Raw genomic sequence first — 13,063 nt, 5'->3', positions numbered from 1 at the left:
GTTGATTATTAAGTGTTTGTTCTGAATGCTAATTTTCTGGGAGAGGTGAAGGACTAGAGCAATAAATAAATGTCATTATACTCATATTTATTTCATTTCAATTTGACTGTTTATTCAGTAATGAGAGCTTTCAAATACTTGTAGGTACCAGCATTTTATATGCTTGAACCTAATTAATTATTTTTGTTTTAATTTACTTATGTCATGTCTGCTATCTTAAGAAAATGTCACTTGGCTGATCACTCACCAAGGAAAAATAGGTTTAAGATATAAATAATTTGTTCTGAGATTTTCTAAAAATAATAGTTTACAAATGGAATAACTTCTGCACTATTTCTTGAAATGACACATAATACATATCTATGTGCATACATTTTTCTTTCAAAGTAAAGATCCTAAAGTTTAAACTGAATCAAAGTTACAAGATCTACAAAATTCTGATGACAATGATAACAAAAAACAAATCAAGACAAAACAAAATCTCATTAGATAGAAGAACAACGCCAAATTATCTTGAAATGTGTGCTGCATGGCTCATCTCTTTTAGAGTCACAAAATCAATCTGCCACTGGATAAAAGTCTCAATCAAGCATTTTTAATTAAACTAGTTTACTACAGCACCCCATTACTCTAATTAAAGAACTAAACACAGTATTATAGACAATTCCAAAGAACTTTAAAAATAGATACCAAAAATTATACTTAAAATTCCATATTAAAAGAAAAATCCTAAAATCCAATAGATGAAAGTGAGTTATAAGAAGGAATTTCTGAAATGTTAGTTGTTCCTCACTGATCCACACTGTGCAACACTTCAAGGGTCATGAGACGACAAATCAAAAGAGACTCAGAACATTCCTTTGGCTGAATTATGTCCTTATAGTTTGCCATAAATAGTTCAATTAAAACAGAGAGCCTTGAAGGATTAAAATAATAACCTGAGTCTTTGACTCTGTTTATAGCGAACGCACATAATAAATGCTGTCCTATGGAAACCATTGAAGCAGGATGCAATAAATATGCTATTGTATTTGAGAAGTTCACACAAAATTCCTAGTTCAGAAACTAGCTTTCCAAGAACAAAAGGAATCTAATTTAAAATATCTCTTAAGAATATCTTTCACCCTCAAAGACCAGAAACTATGCGAGTCTATAGCACTTTCTCTAGGCTCTGCAATGTTCTTTCAACATTCCTTCAGAGGATTTAAGTGGATTTAATTTTGACTGGAATGAAATTTAATAAAACTGTTCTTCACTGCAAAATCTCGATGACTGCAATAGTTACTATAACTCCAGCTTTCAGTTTCTCATCCAACTTTTCATTACTAAACGATTGAATAGTAGTGCCTTTTTCAAGTCACCCCTTTACTCCTTAACTATCAGCTCTCTCTATTTCAGCTGTCATTTTAACACCTTACCCAGCCCTTTCTTACTCCAAACCATAGCATCCCACTTAACCATAAGCTGATACAAAAGAGAAGTACAAGCAGATTCTGCAGGTCCCGGAAAGCATGCCAAGTTGTGGATTTCTTGAGTTACTGACATTCGGTATTGGGATAGATGTTAACAGACGTGGAGTTCAAACTCACACCTTCCCAACAGATTGTATACAGCATCTAGTTAAACCAGTTTGCATCCAAGAAATTAATCACCTTTCATGACAGATCATTTTGTTTTAATAGTGCTGAAGTGACTACTCAAAGGGACACCCGGATTTACATAAAGAAGGTCTATTCTGTTTTCTTCTAAGACAGCACAACATTTTTGAACATAACTCTGACTCCTACCTGTCCCCATGTTGCCTTCTCCTTCCCAAGTTAAGCATTGGCACGTTCTTCAATTTCATTCCCTCACCCTTTTTTACCCGAATGTAGTTCAATTTGCTTATATACCTCTTAAAATGTGGCTTCCAGAGCAAAATAAGTTTCAGATATCACCTGATCAATGACAACTGAGATGAGGCTGTCACCTCCTTCTTCACCTCCCGTTCTTGTGTTGTTCTTTTTCCCCTTAAAATGAAATTTGCTTTTGGGAATGATATCAAATTGCTGTTTCATTTTGAATGTTCAATGAATTTAACTCTTTGGACCTTTTTATTTGATGTGTGTCAAGCCAGTCTCTTTAATCCAATATTTATCTTTTTGAACATATATGAATAAATTTTTATTGTTTTCTTTGGCACTAAAATTAATTATAAAAAAAATAGGATACAAATATTTAAATACCCACAAAAATCCTTTGAGAGAGGTGCTACCAGAGGCTAGAGAAATTAAGTAACTTGTCTGAAGTCATTCAGCTAGTAAGTGGTAGAGCCAGGATATACGAACTTGGGACTTCAGAGTCCTTGCTCCTAATCACAATTTTATGCTATCCCTATTTATATTTTAAAGTTAACTTTTTGTACTATTTGTTATAATCAATCAACTAGCCTGCGATTGTGCTTTTTAATTTAGATACTTGATTTTTAGTTGTATTAACACTTTGAATAAAGTTTCAGTGTCCAGGATAATCCAGGCAAAAACTAAATTATTATTCTCAAAGCCCTTTTATATAGGTTAGTTCCTTTTTTTCAAATATATTTTTATTGATTTCAGAGAGGAAAGGGAGAGAGTTAGAAACATAGATGAGAGAGAATCATTGATCTGCTCCTCCTGCATGCCCCCTACTGAGGATGAAGCTCGCAACACTGGCTGGGTTTGGTTGGTTGCTTTTAATGTTGATTTGCCAGCCTGGCATCTGATACCCCAAAGTGGGCCCCAAACATCTTCATAGTCACTGAGTCCTTCCGTCCTCCTCCCTGTGTGCAATCCTGATTGTGGAAATTTTACCTTTGTTTTCAGAATGTAATTTACCTTCATTCATTTTGCTGGAACGGAGATGCACTTACCCATAGGACTAACTTTCTCTATAGCTTTTGCCAGTCGCCGCTGTGGGGATTGTACTGCTCCTTTGGCTGGATGTCCTGCTCACCTCAGTCAGACCACCTGGACACTCCTACGCACACTGTACCTTCCACCGAGAAATTCCCACTGCTTTGTCCCAACTATCGGACAAAACCTTTAGTGACAATAAAAGGTTTCCTTTGGGCCTGAGTCCACCTTACTTTTGGGGTGTCATGATCTTAAACTGCTGCTTCTGCCCAGAGAGATGATGGCATTCCCCAGAGTGTTAATGAGGACCCCCACCCTCCAAAGCACAGCACAGGTAGATACAAACCTATGCTCCCAGTCAGGGTCCTGTGACACCTTTTGGCTTAGTTTCCACTGCCCACAGCCCCTCTGTAGGGTTCCAGCCTGCCTGGCTGTATAAGAGAATCTATGGTCTTTTTTCTTCATGTTTTGTTTTCTTATTTCAAAGTTTAGAAAGCTGTCAAACCTTGAAAGACATTGGGCCTGGAAGGCAAGTATTATACTCTTTCTTTAAAGTTTAATCTCATTAAATTGGACCCATTAATCTACCTTTCAGAAGTCTTCTGGATGTGAATTCTTTTTCTCAATATATTCACATTGGAAAATTTATCATCTAAAACTTGATTTAAAAAAAAGGAGACAGATGTAATACTCTCAACAATAAAGAATTAAAAAATAATAAAATAAAACTTGGTAAAAATTTCTCCTGTATTTTCATTAAAACTGTTGTCAAATACAAGACTATTTACATATACTCAGGGTCTCCTGTCTCATTTGAATATCTAAGGATCCACACAGCTGTACTCTAACCCCAGTCCACATTTCTCTCTCTTGACCATGAGGCTGCCTGAAAGACTGGAAAATGCTGTCCAGAAACCCACATAGATTGTTTATACAGATTGGCCTGAAAAATACACACACACAATGTATTTGTGTTAAGAAAGAAAAATACATCCCTAGAGATTCTATGGTATGTGTTTCTCTTTTTTTAATCTTAATTGTATGTCCCTTCCATACGTTAGAAGTTGTAGAGTTCATGTGGGATATCCCTAAATGGCTATTGATATTCATTCCATCCTAACAGTCCCTGCAATTTTCAGAAGTAAGGCTATCTTCTTCTAAGGTTCCTCCTAGTTTTATAGTTTCCCTAAGTCTGGTAAATTTTTTAGGAGAACCATAAATATTTCAGAAGGCAGAATAGACTCTTGCTTTATTTGGCTCATCAGATATTTCTTGATCAGTAGATTTGCAAAAAAAAAAAAAAAAAAATTGCTTCCCAGGAAGTATTGTAAGTAGGCAGATTATTTCCTTAAAGTCATCAAGCTATTATAGGTATTGTTTTAAGGAAAATACAATGGAGGCTATTCTTTTTTATTAAAAAAATACCTTTGTTGTTTTCAAAATTAAGCTATTTTATCTATAATGATGTATCTCTTTCCACTTTATCCCAGATGACTTCTATCTTCATATGAATGACCCTAAACCAGTGATGGCGAACCTTTTCAGCTCGGTGTGTCAGCATTTTGAAAAACCCCAACTTAACTCTGGTGCCATGTCACATATAGAAATTTTTTGATATTTGCAACCATAGTAAAACAAAGACTTATATTTTTGATATTTATTTTATGTATTTAAATGCCATTTAACAAAGAAAAATCAACCAAAAAAATGAGTTCGCGTGTCACCTCTGGCACGCGTGTCATCGGTTTGCCATCACTGCCCTAAACACTTCTAGTCTATCATTTCATTGACCTGCTTAAAATCAGTTTCAGGCAAAACTGGAAGCATGAAGTTCCAGATACATTTAACTAACAGTTCAGTAAGAACTCAGAACTCAACTTCTGCTTCAGATGTTACTTTGTATTACAAAATAATTTTTCAATAGCTTAGCTATAAGAAAGTAGTTTCACAGCTATGACCATAAAGTTGGCAATGAAAGTCCTAAGTGACTGTGTGTCATAAATTCCATCCTGTCTAATGTTAGCCCTAACAACAGGGCAAGCGTAATAGCAATAAAACCCTTTTACCTCCCCTTTGAAATTCTTGACATTTTCCCATTGTTATGGGGATTTTCTTAGCTGAATGCACACACACAACTTTAAATTAGTACGTTTCCTTAGCAAGCTCTCATGGTATTTTACTCTCGTGTCCCAGAGCTAGAATTGTTAGTTTAACCCCTCACCATTCAAAAAGCAGAATCTAATAGATTTATATTTTCAGGTTTATGCGTTGCTAGGGCAATGTTGATCCTATTCATCCTGACTTCTGGTAATCTTTCATTCCAGAGAACAGGACTGAGAAGAATGAAAATCTTATAATTAGAAAATACAGTAACTACCCCCACTGAATACTAGAAAGCATAAAGTGAGAAAGCTAGCACTGGTTTTAGTTCCTTAAATGCAGTGTTTTCTTTTGTGTCTTTTAAATGATTCACTGGCAACACCAAGTAAGCAACTGTTTCCTGGTATGAAAGGTATCCTTTTACTTTAACATATCATCAAGAGTGACATGTGCAAAACCTACTCTTCAGTTTGTGTCTTTTAATGTACTGTTTGGAATCTTGGCCACTTTCCCTCAAAAGCCAATCATACAAATAAACTAGCAACATCTATGACTACTTCTGTAGTCACACACATTTGAGTTCAGTTTAGTAATGCTTATAAATGGGCAACTAGCACCTTTGCAAACTTAGCTAAAGAGCCAGTTTAATTGTGATGTTAATCATCTATCTCTTGTCATGATTAATTTTATTTCAATCTAGGCATAATGCAATAAAATGAGAACATGTTGTCGAAAATATATTTATGGACACTAGAAAACATTAATGGTATCATTTATATGTATTACAGAGTAATGAGTGCAATGGAAAATCTTAAACCCCCATGTTGCAGTGATGAGTAAATTCTGCCCTGTGGCAATGCAAATAACTGAATAAAACAAATTTGTCCTTTGCTGTGTGCTAACAGAATGGTGGTCATACACCATAATTAGTGACACTTTACACTCTCAGGAATCTTGGAGTGTACAAAGCAAGTAGACAAAAGAATATTATCCAATGCACCAACAATTCAAATGCACATGTGATAAAATGGTCCCTTTTAGTATAGCATGCATGGAATGAGATCTTCAGAATTTCTCAGTAACAGGTGTCGGATATATAAATGTACAGGGTGTACCCCTGAAAATATATACACACTTTAACAGCTGATAGCTAAATTTTGAAAATAAAATATATTTTTAAAAACATTGCCTTTATAATTATTCAAAGTTTGTGTATACATTTTTTGGGGACACCCTATATATCTAGAGCTATACGTTGGGCCTCTCTCTGTTTCTCATTCTCTGTTACTCCTCTGTTTTAAGCCACTGACCTTATTGCTTATTCAAGAACAAGTTACCTCAAGTGACTATGTTCTTCAGATTAGAATAACAAATGTATATTATTTTATGCTACTATGAAATCCACTTAGGACGCCTTTCAAGATGGATGAATGGTTTATTCTAAAATAGATGGCTTTTCAGTTGTAAGAGTTCTATCTATTTGATTATTTTGGATATAGAATTCATTGCTTCCTACAAAATATTCTGATTAAAAACTATGAAAATACATTTTGTGCAGGATACTTTTTATAAGATTGCTTATTGAATCCTGAGGGTCATCAGCTGCTCATACGTAGGATATTTTGCAAGGTTTGAGAAATGACATATGACATATAATCAAATAAACATTTTCTCATTTGTTTCATTATGAAGATTTGGAGTACTACTTTACAATCTGTCCTGTTATACCGCATGCCTAGTGACTGGTAAGACTGACTCCAATAATTTAACACTGCACAGAAACTTCCAAGTAAATGTTGGTTCACAAGCTCCAGCAAAGCTGCTCATGCCGCAAGGGCAGGACCAGATTCTATTTGCTCACTATACAGGTGACATCTAGGATAGACTCTGGCACATAACAGCATGTCAAGAAGAGTATTTGGGAACTGAGGGCTGAATAAACATCATGTGAACAATAAACAAGAGAAAGAGACTGAACAGAAAAGGCTGGGAAGCTGGGGGTGGAGGTGGGGGAAGCCCTCTGGGAGCTGCTGGAACTCTCTGGCTTGAGGAGGCAGTGAGCGCCATTGTTTCCATGCCCTCCACTTCCACAGTTGGGCAGGAGTTCTATTTAAGTGCTTTAGCCTACCTGCAAGATCACATCAGGACTTTTACAGCTACATTGCCTGGAGCCTTTTGCCTACAAACAAAAGGTGCAAGCAGGAACGTAGGGTGTCACCACACCCACATGGCCCTCCTGGTGAGAGCAGGCCAGTGCCCCAGGAGCCATAAGGGCCTGTCAGGCTCCAAGGAGCTTCCCCAAACTACCCAGCACATAAAGTCTACAGAGTGGTTGCTTCTTTGCAAGACGACGTTTGGTACAACAAAGCAGAGAGAGACTATAGAGAGAAGACTGGAGAGTCCGAGGAGCTCTTGGCGAGCTCTTGTGGACCACAGGAATTCTCCAGGGTCAGAGGGGCCCCGTTGTTTATGTCCCCATCTACCTCTATAGCATGGGCAGGGGCTCTATCCAGATGCTTTGGCCTACCTGCAAGGTTGCTGCAGACCATTCCTGGATACATCCTGTAAGCCCATTTCCACCCAGAGAAAGGGAGCAAGCAGGAGCAACACCCAGAGCCACTCCAGCTTGGTAGGCCAGTGCCCCTCACATCTTAGGCAAAGGCTCAGCTCCTACCCACTTGCCAAAACTACCTAACACACACAGCCAATGCATAGGCCACTTATATATAAGGCTACTTTTTTAAGATTGGGAAAGATAGTTAGTTTATCTAATTCATATAAATAAATATAGAGTTTCCAACAAAATAAAAAGACCAAAGAATATCTCTCAAATGAAGGAACCAGAAAAATCCTCAGAGGGGAAAATAAACTCTAAGGTTAAGGAAAATAAGTAATTTGCCTATTATAGAAGTTAAATAAAGGTCATAAGGATGCTCACCAAACTTGATAGTGGAAGAGAGGAACTTAGGGAAAACTTCAACAAAGAGTTAGAAAGTAGCCCAGCGAGGGTAGTTCAGTGGTTGAGCATCAGCCTATAAACTAGGAGGTCACTGTTCAATTCCCAGTCAGAACACATGCCTGGGTTTTGAGCTTGATTCTCAGTAGGGAGTGTACAGGAGGTAGCCTATCAATGATTCTCTCTCATCACTAATGTTTCTTTCTCTCTCTCCCTCTCCTCTCTGGAATAAACAAAAGCATATTTTTTAAAAAGGGTTAGAAAATATAATAAAGAACCAAGCAGACCTAAAGAATACAATAACTTAAATGAAAAACACATTAGAAAGAATCAACAATAGATTAGCTAACACAGAAGAATGGATCACTGACCTGAATGACAGACTAGTGGAAATCAACAAATGAGAAGAGCAGAAAGAATAAAGAATTTAAAAAGAGAGAGAATTGCTTAAGGGACTTCTGGGATAACATCAAGCATTAAAAACTTTTGCGTTGTTGGATCCCAGGAGGAGAAAAAGAGGAAAAGGAACAGAAACTTTATTTAAAGAAATAATGGCTGAAAACTTTTCTAATCTGGGAAAGAAAACAGACACTGAGGTCAAGGAAGCACAGACAGTTCCAAACAAGGTGAACCCAAAAAGAGCCACACCAAGACATAATTGTAATTAAAATGACAAAAGATAAAGATAAAGAGACAATCTTGAAGGAAGCAAGGGGAAAACAACTAGTCACATGCAAAGGAAACCCCATAAAGCTATCAGCTGATTTCTCAGCAGCAACTTTACAGGATAGAAGGGAGTGGCAGGACATCTTTAAAGTGCTGAAGGGACCTACGATCTAGAATGATTTACCCAGCAAGGTTATCATTCAAAAATGGAGGGGGAAGAGTTTTCCCAAATAAGCAAAAACTAAGGGAGTTCATGCCCTGGCCTGTTTGGCTCAGTGGATAGAGCATCGGCCTACAGACTGAAGGGTCCCGGGTTTGATTCTGGTCAAGGGCGCATACCCGGGTTGCAGGCTCAAACCTCAGTGTGGGGGCTGCAGGAGGCAGTTGGTCAATGATTCTCTCATTATTGATGTTTCTCTCTCTCCCTTTCCTGAAATCAATAAGAATATATACATATAAACTAAGGGAGTTCATCAGCATTAAATCAACTTTACAATAAATGTTAAAGGGACTTCTTTAAGTAGGAAAGAAAAAAAAACCCAGAAGTAAGAAAATATGAAAAAGTGAGAAATCTGACAGGTAAAGCCAAATATTTAACAAATGCAGTGAATCAGACATTTAAAAAGCTGCTATCAAGGTCATGTGAAAAAATGTATCAAACTCACACTACAATAATTAGTTAGGAAATACATAAATAAAATATCTAAAACATGACATAGAGTGTAAAATAGGGGGAGAGTGAAAATGTAGTACTAATAAAATATATTTCAAGTTAAACTTCTATCAGCTTAAAATAGATTGCTATATATACAGAATTATATGCATAAATCTCATGCATACTTTACAAAAGATATATTTAAAAAAAACAAAGAAAAAGGAACTCAAACAAAACACTAAAGTAAAACAGTAAATCATGAGGGAAAAGATCAAGAGAAGAAGAAAGGAACAGAAAAGTATAGAAACTACAAAAGACAATTAACAAAATGGCAATAAGTATACACTTACCAATAACTACTTTAAATGTCAATGTATTAAATACTCCAATAAAAAAGACATAGGGTGGCTTAATGGATTAAAAAACATGAGCCATCTATATGCTAGTTACAAGAGTCTTACTTCAAATCAGGCACATATAGACTGCAAGTGAAGGGATGGAAAAGATCTTTCATGCAAACAGAAATGAAAAGAAAGCTGGAATAGCAATACTCATGTCAGACAAAATAAACTTTAAAACAAAACGTAAAAAAAAGACAAAGAAGAACATTACATTATTATAAAGGGATCAATTCAAGAAGAGAATATAACAATTGTAAATATCTATGCACCCAACATAGGAGCATCTAAATATATAAGGCAATTATTAAAGGACATAAAGGGAGAGACCTACAGTAATACAATGATATTAGGGGATATTAACACCCCATCCACATCAATGGACAGATCATCTAGACAAAAAATTAATAAGGATATAATGCCCTCAACTGTCACATTATAGCAGATTGAATTAATAGACATTGATAAAAGATTTCATACAAAAACTACAGAGTACTTTTTTTTTTTCAAATGCACATGGAACAGTCCCCAAGATAGATCACATATTAGGCCACAAAAGAAGCTTAAAAAAAAAGACTGTTAGGTGAAATCAATGAACTGATCAATTGTAGTCATGATTGAACCATTTAGCAATCCCATCTTTAGATGTCCTTCTAATGATCATCTTTATTGGCCTATAAAAGACATGAACCAAAGGTTCCACCTCATATTCCACTTGAAATGAAAGGCAAACTATATCATTTGCTCGGTACCTTTAACTGGTTTTTGAAAGATCCAGTCTCCTACTCATGATATAGTAAATCAGACTGATTCGGTAATCAGATTACAATAGAACCTTCAGTTCTGACAAAACTATGTGTTCTATATTGATCTGTACAAAGACGGCTTATAACTACCTCAGAAATTAAAAAGGTCACCAAAAACTCAATAATAATACTATTTTGTGATAATCAAAATAATATTTATAAATCATTTTTAATGGTTCATAGGAAACTGGTTTCACTTTAAACATGAGAAAATTAGGATATTATATGATCATAACCATTTTTTAATTATTAGAAAAACATACTAGAAAGAAAGATACCAAAATAACAGGTAATTATCTCTGGGAGGTAGGATTATTGATAAGTGTTTTTCTTATTTTTGCTTTTTCATATATTCTAACAGGTATTATATGTGTAATTTTAAAACATTTGTGCTTAACATGTTACCAAATCACTATTCATTTTTCACTTATTTCAGCTCTAGATAATTGTTTAAATCACCTCTGCAGCTTAATTAAGATCTATAGTTTCACAAATGCCTGGAATAAGAACATCATTTTATTTGCTTGAATGTGTGTCAATATTGTTCTGAAAATAGAAAGGAAGGCCTGTCCTAGAACTTGTCACAAAAAGAAAAATAAATATACATTTAGAAATGTCAATCTATTTCTCTAAGCTTTTCCTTTTTAAAAGAATTCTATGTTTCCCCATGTCATGGTGGATATTAACTACAACTTCGTGTGTGGTGCCTGGGGAAGGAGCCTAAGAATTACTTTTGTGAATTTTTTTTTTTTAAAGAAAGGAACTGCCAGTTGAAGTTGCTGAAAATTTCATTTTCTAGGGTCAGAAATATCAATTAAGTTTTGTAACAAATTCCCTTTGTTTTGGGAAATACACCAGGATTGAACTTATAGTTCCATAAAAGTACCTACCATTGTTCCTAGAGAGAACTGTGAAGTCACGTAACTCTGATTGTAGTTGCTGTAGAACAATCCTTGTTCGGTTGGGTAATGCCAATGGTTGCATTGTTCAGGCAGTCTGTGCCTTTGCAGTTAGAGAACTGTTTTCCAAAAGCATGGATTTACACCGAATATTAGTGGCCTTAACATCTCAAGATTGAATTACACAAAATTTTGGAAATGCAGTGTCAACTGCTGTAATTGTATTATCTGAGTCTTGATTGTCAGCCCATCCTCTGAGTTTTCTGCTAAAGGAATGGGAGTTTCCAGTGTGAATCCAGCAGGGCAAGAATGGGTGAGCCTGGGTCTTGGGGAAGGACAGAAATCTTCTCTGCAATATGGACCTAAAGAAGTGGAGCCCTGATGTGAAGGAACATGGAGATTTGGTCTTAACTGGAGTCGTGAACTGGCTTCCAGACACACAGGAATCTACAGGGGGCTGCGCTACAGCCCTGACACTGGGTTCAATGTCCAGGGTAAATCACTTGGACATCAGATATCATTTTCTAAAAATTCAATAAAGCCCTACTAAGCCACATCATCCTTCACCTCAAAGGGACATCGAAGGGATATGAGAAAACATGTGTCTATAATTGTAGCAAATCAGTGTAGCATGCACAGGTACCAGTCTTACAAAAAATAGCAATAGAATGCCCTGGCTGGTTTTCTCAGTGGTTAGAGTGTCAGCCCTTGCATCAGAGGGTCTTGGGTTCAATTCCTCATCAAGGGTATGTACCTTGGTTGCAGGTTTGATCCCTGGTTCTGGTTGGGTGCAAGTGGGAGGCAACCAATCTATGTGTCTCATGTTGATGTCTCTCTTTTCCCATCCCCTCCTCCCTTCTAAGGTGGCCGCCAGGATGGGTTAGAGCAGTGGTTCCCAACCTTCCTAATGCCACAACCCTTTAATATAGTTCCTCATGTTGTGGTGACCGCCAACCATAAAATTATTTTTGTTGCTACTTCATAACTGTAATTTTGCTATTGTTATGAATCATAATGTAAATATCTGATATGCAGGATGTATTTTCATTGTTACAAATTGAACATAATTAAGGCATAGTGATTAATCACAAAAACAATATGTAATTATATATTCAATATGTGTTTTCCGATGGTCTTAGGCGACCCCTGTGAAAGGGTCGTTCGACTTCCAAAGGGGTCGCGACCCACAGGTTGAGAACCTTTGGGTTAGAGAGATGTGGAAACATTCCCTACCAATTCCCAGGAATATCTGAGGTGAGGAATCCTGGGAAAAAGACTGCAGTTTTAAACAGTCAGGGCAAGGAGGAGTCACCAATGTTTATGGCTTGAATAGTAAAAATAAATGTGACCCCCAGCTAGAGAAGAGAGGTGTATTCCTTAGTCATATATAACCTAGTCTTTATAATGTTTTAAAACATAGAGTTTGAGACTTTTAGTCCATCAGATGACGCATTTTGAGTTCTGTTTCACTTGTTAAAATATATCTAACAAATGCTTCACTAAAAAGAAAAACAGCCCTGACCAGTTTGGCTCAGTAGCCGCTAGAGCGTCGGCCTGTGGAATGAAGAGTCCCAGGTTCGATTCCAGTCAAGGGCATGTATCTTGGTTGCGGGCACATCCCCTGTAGGGGGTGTGCAGGAGGCAGCTGATAGATGTTTCTTTCTCATTGATGTTTCTAACTCTCTATCCCTTTCCCTTCCTCTCTGTAAATAA

This window comes from Myotis davidii, unplaced genomic scaffold (assembly GCF_000327345.1).
Source record: "Myotis davidii unplaced genomic scaffold, ASM32734v1 scaffold185, whole genome shotgun sequence".
Taxonomy (NCBI): Eukaryota; Metazoa; Chordata; class Mammalia; order Chiroptera; family Vespertilionidae; genus Myotis; species Myotis davidii.
Note: the sequence above shows the minus strand (reverse complement) of the source record.